The sequence below is a fragment of the Onychomys torridus genome, chromosome 1 (genome assembly GCF_903995425.1).
Source record: "Onychomys torridus chromosome 1, mOncTor1.1, whole genome shotgun sequence".
NCBI lineage: Eukaryota > Metazoa > Chordata > Mammalia > Rodentia > Cricetidae > Onychomys > Onychomys torridus.
The window spans coordinates 25,482,013-25,500,825 of NC_050443.1; the positions used below are offsets into that span (position 1 = coordinate 25,482,013).

Sequence of the window (18,813 nt, forward strand, 5' to 3'; positions counted from 1 at the left end):
GTCTGTGTGTGTCTGTGTGTGTCCGTGTGTTTGTGTGTGTGTCTGTGTGTGTATATCTGTGTGTCTGTGTGTGTGTGTGTCTGTGTGTGTCCGTGTGTGTGTGTGTCTGTGTGTGTATATCTGTGTGTCTGTGTGTCTGTGTGTGTGTGTCTGTGTGTGTCTGTGTGTGCGTCTGTGTGTGTCTGTGCGTCTGTGTGTGTCCGTGTGTGTGTGTCTGTGTGTGTCTGTGTGTGTGTGTGCGTCTGTGTGTGTCTGTGTGTGGGGGTGTCTGTGTGTGGGTGTCTGTGTGTGTATATCTGTGTGTATATCTGTGCATCTGTGTGTGTCTGTGTGTGTGTGTCTGTGTGTCTGTCTGTGTGTGTCCGTGTCTGTGTGTCTGTGTGTGTATATCTGTGTGTCTGTCTGTGTGTGTCTGTGTGTGTCTGTGTGTGTCCGTGTGTTTGTGTGTACTCATGTGAGAGTGCTGTGGTGGACATGCAGCAGTCAGACAAACTTGGGTGTCAGTTCTTGCCCTCCACCTTGTTTTGAAGCAGGGTCTCTTGTTCACCACAGACACTAGCTAGCCATCCCACAAACTCTTGGAGATATCCCCTGTCTGCCACCCCCTCACAGGTGTTACAGGGATGTCCTGCCATATCCTTCTGTTTTATGTGGAATCTGCTGATCCAAACTCTGCTCTTCATATTTGCATGGTTAGTGCTTTATCCCTGGGCTGTCTCTCCAGTCCTTCTCTCTTTTTCTTCTTTTTTGTTTCTGTTGTTTCTCTAGCTCCAGCCATCTTGATGGTGCCCACCCATAATGAGAACTCATCACCCCATGTAGTCCACTCAGATTCCTCTGGAGGCACCCTCAAGAAACTGATTTGCTACTTCTCAAAGTAATCCTGATCCAGTCAAGCAGACACAGAAAATTATCCATTACAGCCACAGTGGAGGAAGTCTGGAGCATCAGTGGTACCAGGAGTGATCTGACTTTGGAACCAGAGGTCTGGGATTTTCTATTCTGTGTTAGTCTGATATTGGTCATTGGTGTGAGTGGGATTACCCCTAAGAAGAAGGAGCAACTTAGCAGACATTTGTATTTGCAGGGGAGGTGCCTTATGTGGGTAAGGGCAACCTCTGATAGATACCCGGGCTGGTTGCTCAGGAACCAGTGCTCACAACAGCCAGAGTGTACACGATGGGCTGCCAAAGCTCTGGGGCACAGTCAGCTGCAGACAGGAACCTTTACTCCTTACTATGGTTTGAATCTGAAACATCTCCCACAGGCTCATGTGTTTGGATACTTGGCCTCTAGTTGGTGGTTCTGTTTTGGGAAACTGTGGGATCTTCTGGACTGTGGCCCAGTTGGCAGAAGTGGGTCAATGGGAGTGGGCCTTGAAGATGATACCTACATTTTCTGGCTCGAGGTCTCTGTTTCATGATCCATCACAAAGTGAGAAACAGCAGCCTCAGGCTCCCCCTGCTCTGGCAGCCATGTGTTCCCTAACATGATGAACTCCAGCCTCTAATACATACAGATAGAAAGTCCTTCACTAAGTTGTCTCTGTCAGATATTTCATCACAGCCTTGAGAAACATAACTAACACACCCACTATGCTGGGAGCTAGATTCCAGACCATGAAGACAAAAAGACATATTATGCTCCTGAGAACATGTGGGCCCATGGGCCCATCCAGAGAAAAATATATGCTCAGGGATATATAGGCTCATTCAAGAGGAAGGAAAGCTGACTTTCTGTTGCTCACATCTCAGGAGAGGAGAGAGTTAAGCTTCGAGCAGCAGAGGGGACCCTCTTTCCTATATCCCTTGATGTGACACCATTCCAGGTAAGTAGCTGCCATTGGCATTAATGAGAAAACACGTATAAGGATTTTACACACTGGTACATAGTATCCACTCAATACATTTTAGCTTGATATTATGATCATCTTCCTAATGGTGAAGTCAAAGCAATTAACTGAGTCTTATTTTTAATGAAAACTGATGAGATAATCCTTGCAAGGGGAAGGAATGCCCCCTCTCCCAACCAGGATGATTAAAATGTGCTTGATGTTACCTTGGCTAGTGACAGCATTTAGATTTTCTTAGATGAGAACTCTAGCTGAGTCCTGGTGGCCACTATTGTTAAGGAGGTTCTGAGGCTGAATTCAGGCTTAGAGGAAGGAGTTTATTGATGAGTGAGTTGTATATACTGTGCTTTCCAGAGAGGAGATATGGATGAAGGCAATAGTTGACATATCTGTCCTTTGGGAAAACTGCAATTATTTTTCCCTCCTTTTAAGAAAGCAGATCATGAGAGTCACCTTGTTCCTTCAGCAACAAATGGGAAACAGGGCTTTCTGCTCTGTGGAAGTGAGCCGAGTATGAAATTTGAGGGATGTATCAGATGTGAGCATATCTCTTCCACACTGCCTAGACTTTGTAAAGAAGAAAAATGTGGAGAAGATGAGGAATGATGGGATAACCATCATGACTTGAGGATGGAGAGATGGCTCAGTGGTTAAGAGCATTGGATGATTTTGCAGAAGACCAAGGCTTGGCTCCTAACACCAACATTGGGCAGTTCACAACCACCTGCAACTCCAGATCCCGGGGATCTGATCCTCTTTTCTGGCCTTCTCAGGCATTGCACGTTCATGGTGCATACATATATGCAGGCATACACATATTAAATAAATCAATATTAAAAATTCATGACTTGCAGCATAATAAGGAAAAATGCTGAAAGATTAGTGACAAGAATATGCACATGTGAATCTAAAATGTTAGTAACCATAAGCAAATAAGAAAAAGCCAATCACCCACAGAACGATAGGCAGAGTCCAAGACTCCATGGAAGAAACCCAATGGCCGATAAATGAAAGATGCTCTGTTTCACCAGGGGCCTGTGATATGATAATGAAACCACACCTTATTCTCTAAGTTGGCCACATTTTTGATTCTGATGCTATGAGGTTTGGAGGGTGTGGCTACTGGGTGGGGATACACTTCTTATACCAATATGAGGGAAAAATTGGCAGTACACAATGCACTTTGGATGTGCAGAACTTTTTTCCTTCTGCTAATCTATCTCTATGTAATATAGTCTAGAAACAATTATGTTCAGGGAGCCCCATGGAAGCATGCTTGATGTGGCTATCCCCAAAGCTAAAGTCAACCAAACTACCCCCAACAGGGGGAAGGGTAGATAGTGAATGGAGATAAGATATGTAGTTCACTTCTGAGTGAAAACTGCTAATGATGTATGTATTCAGAGGTCAAGAACAGTGAGGGTCAAGGCCTTATGCCCACCAATGCCATACATATTCCATCTAAACCTAAAGGACATATGTGCAGATGGTGATGAAATGTACTACACAGATGAGGATGGGTGGGTCAAACAACTTCAATCATATTGATTGTGGTGGTTTGAATGATAATGGCCCTCATAGATGCATATGTCTGAATACTTATTCCCAGTTGGTGGAACAATTTGTGAAGAATTAGAAGGTGTGGCCTCGTTGGAGGACATACATTACTAGGGGCAGTCTTGGAAGTTTCACAAGACTGGTGGTATTCCCAGCGTCCTCTCTCTGTCTTACACCTTCAGATCAGAAAGTGAGTTCTCAGCTTGTGCTTGATCTCATGCTTTTGCTCTGCTATCAGGGACTCAAGTCCTCTGAAACAGTAAGTCTAACTGAATGCTTTCTTTTCATAAATTACTTTGGTTGTGATGTTTTATCACAACAATAGAAAAGAAACTAAGATGGTTATTAGTGATATTTTCATATTTTAGAGTAAGGTTCCTTTGCTACATGAACCTTTCTGCAATCTAATTGTAATATGTTAGCTTGCTTCTCTAAGAGAAGGAGGGATGGAGATAGGGGGACTCAATAAGCACTTTGTCATGTGTATGCTACTCTGTGAATAGATGATTTCATTAAAAAAATAACATATTCATTTATTTTTTGTGTGTTTGGGGGACTGCAGAGATGGTTCAGTTTGTAAAGTGCTTGCTGCACAAGTGTGTGGGTCTGAGTTCGGATCTCCAGTACCCACATAAAAACCAGGAACAGTGGCACATGCCTGTAATCCCGCATCTAGGGAGGCCGAGGCAGGAGGATCCCTGTTGGAATAGCCGCATCACAGCCTGTATGTCACTCTAATAAATCATTCTATCGGTTTGGTGGTGATAAGCCAGATTCAGTAAGAAGCTTCATCTCAAAAAATAAGGAGCAGTATGGTTGAAGAAAACACCTGAGGTCAGCCTCTGTTTCCCACATGCACAACATGTACATGTACACACACACACACACACACACACACACACACACACACACACACACATGCACTCCCATGTATGCAACACATACACACAAGTAAAAGTTAATTTACAGAGTCCTGACTCTTGATCACAGCCAGGCAGGTGTCAGAGTGAGGACAATAGATTGATATGGCTTTTGTCTCTGTAGCCATCATGGCATTTGCAATTCTTCTGCTTGTTCACTGCCCATGTTCACCACTAAGCCCCGTAGGTCTTGGTTTGTCTAGGAAGGGCAGCGTGTGGCTTTCCTGCTGGGATCACATGTCTGGAGACCAGGGTGCTGAGCAGGCAGCTGTCCTTACTGGAGGTGGGAATGCAGTGTTGGACTCTGATTGGCTCCATCTCTCCCAGGCTCCTAGGCAGCCTGGTACTTTGGAGGGGCTGTGAGCAGCAGCGTTCGCCTTTTCTGAAGCCTTGCTCTCCTTGACTATAGAGTCCAGTGATTCCCACCACCTCAATACCCCTAGGACAAGAGGAGTAGGTGACCCATAACTGCTCAGAGGATCTTTTTATCTGTACTTCTGTGTCATATCTCTCCCTAAGATAATGGCCTGCCACATGGGACACTAGGATGATGCTTCTGATGGCCAGGGTGCTCATATCCTTTCAGACTACCTCTTCTACTATTACATTAAAGAGAATGGACTACAACTTTTGCTCAGTGTTGTTATTGTTGTGTAATAAGTTTTCCTGGGGAGACAGGTCATACATGTCTATTCACCCTGAAAGGGGAACCCTAAACAGACCAAAGTCACAATTGTATCTAAGTCCAATTTGGTGAACCAATGATTAGCAACAGGAAAATGAGTGGGGGTTACTTACAAGGAGGAGGGAGATGACTCAAAAACAGTGGCACCATTGAACACCCCCCCCCTGGCATGATCAGGCATGAAAGCTGCGACTGTGGGCTTGCAGATGGCTGGAGAGCCCAAGAACCTCTTCTGCGCAGCTGGGCAGACTCCTCCCAGAAGTTGTTCAAACTTCATTTTTATAAAGCTGGGGAGGGCCTCAAGAAATTCTTCCAAGTACATGCTTTCAGTGTGTGACCCTTTGTTTACCTTCTGAATCTCAAGACCCTCCCCCTCCTCCTGGAAAGAATGATCCCATTCAGAGGAAACCAACATACAATAGATGTGGGGTCCGTACCTCCTCCCCATTCACCCTTCTTCTCTCTCTCTACTTTGTTTCTCAAGTCCAGCTTTGTGCCAGCCCTGGAGGGAGGCTCCACTCTGCCTCCTGCAAGTTTTACCTCAGCCTCCTTGCTCCAGACCAGCAGGTGGACCCAGACACCTAGGCTGGACGGAAGGATGTACAAAATGGCAGTCTCCCTATCCTCTTTTCTTGTACCTACCACTTCTTCAGATGCTTTAAGGGATCACCTTCTGATCAGACTTCCTGTAACATTAAATCTATTCCCTGTTCCAGGATGAGGTGTCAAATCCAGAGGACCCTTGCCATCATGTTTGTTAAATTACTATGTGCGGATGTTCTTCCCCCTACAATGGGGCCACATCTCAATATACTCATTGCAAATTGAAAATGTCATGAGTAGAAAATGCACTCAATACATGTTGTCTACCCAAATCACAGCCCAGTCTATGAAATGTGCTTAGAACATTTATGTGAAGCCTACAGTCTTACACAAAGCCTATTTATTAGAAGAAATTGAATATCTGATGAATTTTGCCTAATGCTTATATACCAAAATGTTAGCATCACAGTCCACCATAGAGTAAAGGTGCCTTACCCTCATGACCACATGACATAAGGGTATCATTTGGCTCACTGGGCTATTGTTGTCATGCCACGTGTCACTAGCCTTGGAAAGATCCCCATTGAAAATTTAAAAAAAAAATGGTTCAAGTTGGATGCATATTACACTAAAATCCCCACAAATTTGACAAATCATAAGCCACATCATCCTCATTGCTGAGAACATGCGAGACAGAAGGGTCAAGACCAGTGCTCACAAGGACATGGCTCTCTGATAGGCTGCATCACACAGTTGATGCTATGGGATTCAGGCACTGGAACATCTCAGAGTCCAAATGTCTAAGGCCCTCTTGAGGCTCAGGTACTCAGCATCAAGAAGTGACAGAGTAGATGTTATATGGACCTTAAATGAGTCCAATATTCTATCCCACTGTGTGTGCACTGCCTGTTCTAATTGTGCACATCACTCCTGTCTCCTGGGGCATCTGAGAGTAGAGTGGGACATGCATAAAAAAGAACTTATGCAACTCAGAAAGACATGTGTTAAAAGGCTCACATAGTCCTAGATAGGAATATTTCTTTGAAGACTATGACACACACTCATTCATTAAAATGCCTGTATTGAGAAAATACTATACACTGGGGATGCTTCTAGAACCAAAGGTTGTTGAAAAAGAAATAATCTATCCCCCAATCATTATCAGTGTAGCTTCATGAGATGGGAATAGATACTGAAGAATATAGAGTGTCAGGTGCTATTCATGGCAGAAACAAATGATGCCATGGGCAAACCACTGTCCTATGGCATATATGAGACTCTATTCGACTCTATCCCCATCTGACTAAGTGGCATATACAGATGCTCAGAAGCAAGATGAGATGTGGCATCTTCTTCAAGAAGGTACAAGTCCAAGAGGCTGCCTGCTCAAGATCGAAGTTCAGGGAGAGTCCTGGGGTACAGCAGGTGCAGTGGGATGCAGTCAGAAGAAGTCTACTTGCATCCCCATGGCACTTTCAGAGCTCACAAGCAGAAGAGTGGGGTCCTACTACCAGTTATAGAGTCTTTTCATCCCATAGATGAAGCATCCCAGGATGCCTACTATTCAACACCCACGGGAGCAACCCTCACTTATGCCAGCTCTCTCTGTCCCTGCCTGGGAAACGTTGACCCATTCTGCATAATGTACCTGTAGGGATCAGGTGCCTGCATCAGTGACCTGCTGATAAGCATCCTGTGTCAGTCATCCTCCCTTCACGATCGCATCGAAACATCCTCTGGAATCAACTTCCAGATAAATCACTGACATTGGTATGTTTGACTAGGGGGTTGATTTCCAGAAGAATTCAGCCTAAGAATCCAGAAAAGTCATTCTGTGAAACACCTGATGGAATTCCATGTTTGCCTTAGGTGCACTTCAGTGGGGTGTCCCCTCACCTCTGTCCATCTGCTTTTTCTGTGCCTGCTGACAGGTCAATAGAGCATAGGTCTCACACTACAGCACATCTGGAAGACCCTGTACCCCCTCACGTTTTCTCAGACTCCCTATCACATTCACCCCCTCCACACCCCTTGTTTACCAAATGTTCAATTTTGGTTATGTTACTATAAAAATCAAGCAGCTGGCAATTCCGGCTTGATTAGCAGGTCTCCAGTTTTGATTAGTAAATTACTGTGGTAATCAAGGTTAATTCTCATTTCAGTGCTTGGCAATAGATTTTATATTTTGCAGAGAAATGGTTTTCCTGACTGGGATGGAGAAGCTTTTCATTAAAGGAAGCCTAAGATAGAAGAGGAGAGATGTGGGTTTGGGCAGTGTGGAGGATGGGCACCTATATGATTTCCTCTTCTGTCCTGCCTTTAATGAACCTTTTCTTGGGGTTCTAAACAGGCTAAAGAGGATCCCGAGAAACAGCTGTTCACATCTCCAGGGTATTCTGGATGCTTGGGGAGACATGGCACTCCTTGCTGGGAGTGAAAGGCATTGAGCTCAGGTCAGAAACTCCAGATGCCGGGGTCAAGAAAAGTGGTTTCAGGAGATCTGTGCACAAGATCTGGGTTAACATTGGGTAGACTGATATCTTTAAGTACCTCAGGGAAGTTCAAAGGAAGAGGGTTGATGCCCAGCCAGGTGTGGGAGCAACTCTTCTCAATTCTTCTATTCCCCACCATAGTAGAGACCATCTTTTGCAAATACTAGCTAGCAACCAGAACAGAAGTCAGGAGTTCTGAAAGGCCTGGGGCTGAGAGCAAGCTTTTGGGGTGGTGGAGGCTTCCAACCTGATTTTGGTTCTAATTTCATCTTGAGTCTTCTTTTCAGACTTGATGGATCACATGATCTTGAACTACAAATGGAAAGATAAAATCAGAGAGAAAGGAAGGGGATCTTCCTGTGAACTCACCCCATTCCACCGCCTGACGTCAGAGAGGGATGCTTTGTCTCCAGCCTGACAACTGACTTAGTATCTCCTTGGGTTATGGACTCTGTCAGCCCACAGAATTCACACAAAACTTTGTTTAGAAGGAAAGGTGGTCAGTAGTCTAACCACAGACAGTACAGCTAGGCCCCACTATCCCTCCCCCTTTGACATAGGTAGCCATAGGTTTTCCAAACATCTGCTCACCTCACGCTCCTAAGCACCCTCTGGATTGGTACAAGTGGCTCAGCATAGCTGTCTGTGTATATTATGGACTCTGCCTTCATCCTTCCCCCAGACAATAGGAGCTTCTGTGCTTCCTGATACACATTCTGCTCCAGGAGAACTTTCCCCAGGACAACCAGCTAGAAAGAAACAAATGAAGTCTCGGCAGCACCTTCGACTTAGTCACCTTAAATTCAAGGAGATGAGGAAAGGGGCTTACTTCCTGGCATCTCCTCTTCCAACTCTATTTCTAGAGTCTTTGAAGTTTATTCACACGTATACAAAGTGGGCAATGAGCATGGGGGAGATGGGCTAGGAGACCGGTGAAGTGGAGGAAGTATCTGTGTTTGGAGGTGAAATCGGCAGGCAGGGGTCTGAATTTCTAGTGTCCACATGAAGTCACATTCCTAAGGGTCCTAAGGTCAGATGCTTCCTCTGGACTCTAGAGCCTAGAAAGAGGATTTTTTGTTTATTAATTTTAAAAAGATTTAGTGTGTGTGTGTGTGTGTGTGTGTGTGTGTGTGTGTGTGTGTGGTGTATACATGCAGGTAGGTACACAGTACCCACAGAGGACAGAGACATTGGATCCTCTGGAACTGGAGTTACAGGCTTTTGTGAACCACCTGATATGGGTACTGAGAACTGAACTCAGGTCTTCTGCAACAGCAATACTTGCTCTTAACTTCTGAGCCCCCTCTCCTGCCTCCAAACCTCATTTTAAACAGATTTTGTGAAGATAAGTATATTAGCACATACCTTAATCTCAGTATTATGGAGGTGGAGACAGGAGATTTGTAAATCTGAGGACAGTCTACATAACAAGACCATGTTTAAACATTTAAATTTAAAAAGACCTCTTCCCCAAATAAAAAGTTTTAAAAAAGCCCAAATATGTGTGGTGATATTGTGTTCCCCAATATATTGTGACCCTAATAAACTTATCTGGGGTCAGAGAACAGAACAGCCACTAGATATAGAGGCCAGAAAATGGTCACACACACACACACACACACACACACACACACACACACACCTTTAATCCTAGCATTCCAAAGGCAGAGATCCATCTGGATCTCTGAGTTCAAATCCACACTGGAAATAGCCAGGCATGGTGATACATGTCTTTAATCCCTGGAAGTGATGGCAGAAAGCAGAAAGGTATATAAGGTGTGAGGACCAGGAACTAGAACCTGGCCAAGCTTTTAGGCTTTTAGCAGCAGTTCAGCTGAGATTCATTTGGGTGAGGACTCAGAGGCTTCCAGTTCTAGGATACAGGATCAGCTGAGAAGTTGGTGAGGTGAGGTCAGCTATGGTTTGTGTTCTGTCTCTCTGGCCTTCCAGTATTCACCCCAATACCTGGCCCCGGGTTTGTTTTTATTAATAAGACTTTTAAAATTCATGTTACAAATATGTTCTATTAGGTAGAGTATAAGAAGGACTTTGTCCTTCAAATAAAATGTTTGGGAATTCCAAAACCCCCTAAGCAAGACACTTCTGTCTTAGCTACATTTTTATTGCTATGTCAAGACACCATGAACAAAGCAACTTTTAGAAAAAAAGTTTATTGGGGGGTTGCTTACATTTTATAGAGTGAGTCCATGACCATCATGGTTGAGAGCATGGCAGGCAGGCAGGCATGACACTGGAGCAGTAGCTGGTATCTTACATCTTTTCTCACATGCATGACTGTCTATATTGGTTGTCTTTGCATGACTGTCTATATTGGTTGTCTTTACTTGTCATCTGTTAGCCAAAGCAAGTGAAGTGGACAAGTCCAGAGTTGGAGAGAGCCAGGGCCATGGAGGCTTCACTCACTATGACACAAAGGGAATAAGCCATCACTTATGCCTTCATCGTTATCACCACAATTATCACTACCATCATCATCAACACCATTAGCATGGCATAATCACCACCTCATCATCCACTCTCTTTTTGAGTCAAGGTCTTATTCTGTTCCTCCGGCTGCCTCAGCATCCTGAGTGTTGGGATCACAGACACATGCCACCACACCTGGCATCACGTCTTTTTTTATTATTCTGCTCTGCAAGCTAGTTTTCTCATTGCTAGTACTAAGTATCTGACAGAAAACCTTGAGTTAGTACTTGTTCAGTTTGGCTGATTCTGAGGTTTCAATCCCACTGACTCCAGGCCTGTGATGGGGCAGAGCTTTGTGGTTGCAGGAGTGTGTAGCAGGGGCTGATCGCCTAAAGTAGCAGAGGAAGCAGAGTGGATGGCTGCTCTCAGGCTTTCTACATTTGCCCCTTCACTGTGTCTGTGATCCTGATGGGTTACCCTCCCACATTAGGGTGGGTATTTCCCTCCAGGAGCTGTCAGTCACCACTGGGAACGTCCTTGCAGACACTTGCATAAGTATACTTTATTAATTTCCCAGGGGCTTCTCCAGCCCATCAGATGGACTATCAAGATGAACCACCCCTTCCCATCATGTCCAATGTGATGTTCATTCATTCTTGGCTTAGAGGAGAGAATCCTCATCATGCTTTATGAGTGCTGGGTTTTTTCACTTGGCAGTGAGTCACCATGTTACCTGTCATTTAAACAACCATTAAAACATTGACCATGTTATACCAAAATGGCTCTCTGCTCACTATGCTGCACATATCCTGTGTCAGCTGTTCTAACAACGGCCTTGTTTCTTCACCTCTCCTTTGCCGGTGTCCACTAGATCCCTTTCCTCTTCTTCCTGTACCTTATACTATTTTTGATTAGTCTTTCTTAAATTATCCCAGGAAGTAATGGGCTTCATTATAGGCTTTTCAAATACACATTCTTTGTGTTACCCCCCTCATCTGCGCCTGTCCTTCCCCACCCATAGCTCCTATTCTAGTTTGCCTTTTTGGTGCTGTAATACAGCACTACTAAGATAAGGAAGGGCAGGAACTCAAGCAGAACCAGGAAGGAATGCTGCTTACTGCTTTATTTCACGGGCCCACCATCTTTCCAATCTGGGCCCACCTGTCTAGGGTTGGCACTGCCCACAGTGGACTTGGCCCTCCTAAATCAATCAACAGTCCAGACCATTTCACACAGATATAGCCACAGGCCAATCCAATCTAGGAAATGCCTTGGTTGAAGCTCCCTCTTCTCAGGTGACTCTTGGTTGTGTTGTCCTGTTAATGATTACAGTTGATGTCACTGCCACCACAATTGCCACCATTACCTCCTCAGAACAGAACCACTATACAGCAACCTGGCAGCACCACTCATGTGTCTATACCCAAAGGTCATAAGGCTTACTACTGAGATACTTGCACATCCATTCTGATTGCAGTGTTATTCCCAATAGCCAGGATATTGAACCAGGCTAACTGTCCACCAGCAGGTGAGTGGATACAGAAACTGTAACATGTATCTACACCTCTTGTTTGGTTCAGAATCGCTGGTAGAATGTGAGGGGCAGGGAAAAGCTGTGTTGGGGAGGAAAAAAATCTTTGGGTAGAAGAATCTATAGGTGACAGCCTTCTCTAGACATGGTGGTCCATAAACCTTCATCCTCTCCAATGGCCTACATATTGAGCAGTTGTGAATATTCTGAGGGATGGATGCATATGATGACTAAGCATTGCCCACCGGTTTAGTGCTGTGCACAATCTCCTGTGCAGATTGCCATCAGCAGAGAAAAGTGCCGTCACATTGGTGCCAGGCTGAGGTTGTGTCCACTCTCCTCTGCAGCAAGGCTCCTTCATGAGACCCTCAGAACAATGGCTTTTGGCACTGTCTTCCTATTAGTGATTGCAGCTGATGTCATTTTGCCAAACAAAATTATAAGCAAAATGGATGTTTTGGGTCAAAGTATAGCAAGGAATATGTGGCTGTGTTCCCTTCAATAAATCTGCCCTCTTCTGCCCAGACAGAGACATACCACCTACAATGATTGACGTTTTCACCACTAAATTATACTATGTCTGTTTCTAGAAGAACTGTCTCCATTCTGAAATTAGCTAACCATCAACATAACATAAAATAACTCGAAACATGGTGTCATTTCACAGAGATATTGATTCATACAGACTTACTGGATTAATAACTGGTTTCCCATAAAAGGAGTAGTCACTGTGTCTTTCGTAGACAGAAAAAAATATACACTTTGGGACAATATATATTGGTACATTTAAGCCTGATTGCTAAACTCAAATAAGCAGAAAGGTTTTCAGGGGGCAGTACTGTAAATAGAAAGGGAGGTGACATTGTGCCCCATACAAATGCATGTGAGGTGATGGAAAGCTCATAAAACAGACAACTACTTATTTATTTGGAGCATTTGATTTTACTCTACAGGATTACACAAGGCTCTAATCTGTCACTGCAGTCAGTCCATGTAAAAGTGAAACAAATTGGCATTTGTATTTAATTCCCAAATGCTTTTTTTTTCAGCCTTTACTTCTTCAAAGCTGGACAACCTTGGTGTTTTGGTATGTGTTGGAGCCACCAAACCCAGAGCAGATGTGGAAAAGCAATGGTGAGTTACTCAGCTCCCAATGACAGTCAGTCCACTCTTTCCTACTCTAGAACTTGGTTTGTAAGGTTCTCTAGGACTGAGAACATGTTTCTTGTCACTTTTTTTAAGAGTGTAGTTTTTCTTTTTATGAAGTTTTATGGTAAGGAAGTAATTGAAATTAGCCTACAGTTTCCCATCTGATAAATTATCACATGGTGTCTCTAACATAATTTGAACTCCTTGCTTAATTTGCTCTTTCTACAATTCTCTGTGTGCTATCCAGGGCTGGTTCTGTGAATCCCCTGAAGCCATGCCCATGTCAACCATCATCCTTCTGTGTGGACATCTCTCGGGCTCCTCACATCAATGGGCCTTTCTATTGGATCTTTGCTTCTTGAGATACTTTCTCGGCATCTCATGAGCTAGAAAAACATGCAGTCTATTATCTGCTCTTGCCTTGTGGTTTGTGAAGTGTTTTAGAGATGAAGCATTCCTCCCCTTACAGAATCTCATGGCCTTCAGCTAACAGGCATATTTTGAGGTTCTGGAGACTCTTGAGACCTCACTGGAAATAAGTCGTCTAGAGTCAGGACATTGGGGCTGGCCTATCTCTGATCCCTTCCCATCTCTCTCTGCTTCCTGGCTGCATGAGATGAGTAGCCCTACTCCACCACACCCTCTGCCATGTTGCTTTGCCTCGTCACAGACCTGGATGCCCCAGGGCAGTCTGCAAGGCTCCAACTTCTGACACCATGGGGCCCAAATAATCCTCAGTTATTCAGTCGTGCCTCTCAGGTATTTTGTCACAGCCATGAAGAGTCCTACCGACACTCACACGCCAGCATTTTGATGTTGTCACATCCCTCCCAGTAGAATATGGAAGTGGGGGCTTCTCCACCTTCTAGACAGTTTTAGACCTGCAGTCCACCCCCTTGTGGGAACACAGTACATGCTCAGTAATGAAGGTATCCATTCCAGGGAGGAAGATGCAGAAAGAGAAACTTATCATCTTGACTTGCTTCCAGCTTTCTGTCATGTTTTCAGATGATAATTGTCTTCTTTGTATCTTACTTTTCCTTCTTTTACATAAGAAGAGTAGTGTGCGCTTGCTGCCCAGACATGGCACACAGGTTAACTTACTGCAAAGCAAAACAAAGCAAAATGAAGCTATCTATTCATTTATTCCCTTTATAGGTACTTTATGGGATTTTCTTGAAAGGATTAAGAGGTAAAACCATTGAACATGGAAAACTGGCTATGACTACCAAGCAATAATGTACCGTAGCATTAAATTTCATCTGGCTTGTAAGACATCCCTTAGAAAATGACCTCCTGTGTTTCTCAGATGCCAGCAACACTGTTTCTCACTGGACTTTCATTGTTGACACAAATCACTAGATGGTCTCCTGGCTGTCATTTAATTTTTTTGTGGCAGCAATTCTGAGGTGATGAACCCAGGTGGTAGGCACTGGCATCTCTGCTACTAGGAAAACTGAGGCAAGAGGATCACAACTTCAAGGCTTGCCTGGGCAAACAGGGTTAGGTATGAAGGTCTGTGGGAAGGTGATTGCCATGGAATCTACCTGTGAGGGACCGTGGGTGCAACTCAGGGGTAGAACCCTTGCCTAGCATGTTTGAAGCCCTAGGTTCAAATTCCAGGATGGTAAAAAGGAAAGAAAGAAAACAAAGGAAGTAAATTGTGGTTCCTGCAGTTGAAGACTTGATTAAGTAGTTGCATTAAAAACAAATCTTTTTAAGTACTAAAATCACACACCATGAGATGACCACCCAAGGAGAGACATAGACCCAGAAGGGACCACAGATTCATGGTTCCCATTTTATACTTCTTTCTGGGCAGAAGCTGATAGAGTGGCTGGCAGGTAGAGTCTCCCTACTACCTCAGTCATCCTTTCACCTCTGGCTCTGCATCCCCCAGCATGTAGAAATGCAGTTACATTAATCTCATCATGGTAAGTCCTTTGGAGCTACAAGCTCTTCAAATTATTTATAGCAGAATTGATGGCTTCTCTGGAAAGTAGGGGCTCACGGATGATGGACATCTAACATCTTGAAAGGATTGTCTAGCTGTGATCCCATATGGAAGTGACAGAAGACATGTTGCCCTTGGAGAAAGGTCTCCAGGTAAGAAAGGTGGGGGCCATTGAAAAAGTCTCCAGGAACAACTTGGAGTCCCCTCTGCCTTCTAGCACTGAGAAATCATCTTATAGATACCAAGTCTGTATGATCTAAATCATCAAGATGTAAGTAAGGTCTTTTCTCATTGTCAGAACCTGGACATAATATTGTAAGACCAGAGCCAAAGAGCCCCTTTAGTCATTGCCTTTGGATTCTAGCATACAATGATGAATCCCTGATGTCTTCTTCCTTTAAAGTGGAACTGGCAGTCAGTGGCTCCAGAAGAGTCTATAGGTACAAGAGGCTTGTAGTTGGGATCTTTAGCTGCCATTTAATTTTTCCTGGTCTGGATTTGTTCATTTGAATGTTTGGTAAATGAAAACTTTAAATAAAATATCTTTATTTTATTATTAAAAAATATGTTTTTAATTATATGTTTCTGTGTAGGTATGTGCATATAAGTACCTTTTGAGGCCAGAAGAGGGCATCAGACCCTCTGGAGCTGCAGTTACAGGTGATTATAACCCATCCAACATGGATGCTGCGAACCAAACCTGGGTCCTCTGCAAGAGCAGTATGTGTTCCTAACTGCTGAACCATGTCTCCAGCCCCTAAATAATTAAAAATAAATAAATAAATAAATAAATAAAATAAAAAACAACTTGGGATAAATCCAGGTATCTGCTAAATCTTTGCCACAATTGGCAAACTAACATGTTTATTCATGGATGAGACAAGAAAGAGGAACAGAGGGTCCCAGAGGATAACCTCAGGCAGTCACAACCTCCACCCTCCAAAGCTGCCTCGGGAACCACCTCTCAATTTGATGACCCTAAATTCCTTGTTCATCCCTCACCCCAACTGCCATCCCATGGTGTCCTGTCATCTTTCTTCCATCCCTCCTGAAGATAAAAGACACTGTGGGTGGGAGCCATGAATAAAAGCTGTTATTTATCGATGCCAGTTTGGGGGAATATTCTTCCTTCTGATTCATGAAGTACTTTTCTCCATTCAAAAAGCAGCTCATAAATCGTTCAATGCCAGCAGAAATTAATAATAATGAATCTATTTGCATAAAATAATTTCATTCTGCCAGGTGCTGATAATATTTGAAGCTACAATCTTTTGGGGAAGCTGGGTGTCACATGTATGCATGTGGTGCCTTTCATCTTCCTTTAGTGAATGTCACCAAAGGTTCAGTTATTCACTGTCCAGTCTGGATCATGGGGAGACAAGTCTTTGAAAGATGTGGAATGCAAGCACCATGGGTAAAAGTTCAGTACATGCAAGAGCATCTTAAGAAAACAGCTATTAGCCACATAAGAGTTAACATCTACTTAACCTGCCCCTTTGGGTAGTGTTGAAAAATCCATCAATCTAGAGGACCATTAATTCCCAAGAAAGATTATCACCATTTGAAAACACACATACACAGCACACACAACACATACACACATATACACACTCACACACATACATATACTCACATTTACACACACATAAGCACACATACACACACACACACACACACACACACACACACACACACACACCTCCTGAGAAGCACAATGCAAGTCAAGTCCATGGGTTGATTTATTTCAAACTCTCTTTTCCAAAACTCACACCATGACAAATCCCCACTGTTGTAAGTAGCCTTCACGTGGAAAAAGAATGCTGAGATCAAGCAAACTGTGCAACACTCAGTTAGGACAAACCAGACAGTGTGCCTAGCTACAGTGAAGTCCATTCAGGGAATGAACCCACAGCTTTGGCAACCATGTTTCGCTATTTTCGTTTGAACCTTATCCTACCTTAGGAATAGAAGATAAATTTCTCATACCCTCCCATGCAAACATGTTGTTAACCCTTATCTGCACATAACCCTTCCCCATTTCATTTTGTCTACAGCTGGCCCTCTAGATCCATGTCACATTTATGTGTCCTCAGATTCAATCATATTTCCAGAAAGTCCCAAAGAGCTAACCTTTCTATTTGCTGTGTGTTGAGTGCTATCCGAATCTTCAAAGATGAAGTCCTATGAAGGCATTCATTGAGGCTCTGTCAGTAATGGAGAGGTTATGTAAAGCACACGGGATGATGCAAATGCTGGACTATTTTCACTTGGGGGGCCTGACATCTGTGGATTTCAGGAACCAGTCCACTACAGACATGGAGAGTTGCCTCTTGGTATTGCTATTTTCCTGTGCACTGCTCCTTTCCCGATGGGAACGTGTTGAGGGATTTTGTTTCCTGAGACAAGGTCTCACCGTGTAGCCCAGGCTGCCCTCAAACCTTTAAGCCTCCAGCCCCAGCCCCACAAAGTTCTGAGATTACAAGCATGTTGAGGTTCTGATCTTGTTTAACATGCATTTTTTGCTTTGTTTACATGTCTTCATCAACATGTGTATGTATGAATGTGCATGCCCATATGCCCATGTACAGAGGCTATGTACACGTGCATGTGTGAAAGTGCATGCCCATATGCCTGTCTATGGAGCTAGAAGAGGACATCAGATATCTTGTTTTATCACTCTCTTATTCCCATGAGCTGCAATCTCTCAGTGAACCTGGAACTAGGCTTGAAGGCAGCAAGCCCCAGGTATCCTCCTGTCTCCCCTGTCACCACCCATACCCAGTGCTGGTGTACAGGCTCACAGGCTCATGCCCAACTTTATATGTGGGTGCTGGAGATTTGAACTCAAAATCCTCATTATTGTGCAGCAAGCCCTCTTTCCCACTGAGCCATAGCCCTAGCCCATGCTAGTCTGTGTTTTCAGCTCCCATGAATGAGGCTGTGTTTTGACCTATTCACTAATTTCCTAGTGCCGTGAAGCACCATAATTTGGCATATGCTCACAGCTGCTCTGTAAACATGTGACCTTCTGCTGTTTCTCCACAGTATTCCACAATGCTCATCCTTTCTCACAGGAGGACATCCAGGCTGCTTCCAGACTCCAGTTTCTATAGGCCACTCTGCTACGGGTGTCCTTATGATAGCTTTGGGAATTTCTGTAGGATGTGCATTCAAGAAAAGGGTGGCTGTGTTATACCAGGGCCTATATATTCATATATATGTGTGAGTATTCAATCTGAAGATGTAGTTCTAGGTGCTTCGGGGTGATTCAATGTTCTCTATACATTCCCATCTGTTGTGACAAGAGTCCCACTCCCTACCAATATGTCACATTCAGTTGACAATTTTACCAGCAAAATGTGTAATGTACTCTCTCCTTTTAATGACACTTTTCTAGTCACCAATAAATGTGAACATTTGCTTATTAATTAGCCTTCAGAAAGTCTTCAATAAATTGTCTCAGCCTGTGCATGTCTCACGACTGGCTCTTCCTCTTCTTACTGACTTGTAGGAATGTCTTGGTTTTTGACATTATATATCTCTCATTCTATTAGAATCTATGTTCAGAATGCCTTCAGGGATAAAAGTTCTCATCCCTGGCCCCAGAACTATACAGTTCATGGTGGGCAGACTTTAAGATGGCCCTTGATGACTCTATTCCTCATATATGGGTCACCTTGCCCAACCTTAATACATGGGGAGG

General features: G+C 43.8%; 1 long non-coding RNA gene across 1 annotated transcript; it reads left to right on the plus strand.

Annotated features, from left to right (window-relative positions):
• Positions 1 to 774: 774 nt before the first annotated feature.
• LOC118579629 lies at positions 775 to 15,734 on the plus strand. The gene is made up of 3 exons (XR_004944488.1): positions 775 to 985; positions 13,057 to 13,141; positions 15,704 to 15,734. It is a non-coding gene; the product is annotated as an uncharacterized LOC118579629 (long non-coding RNA).
• Positions 15,735 to 18,813: the final 3,079 nt, after the last annotated feature.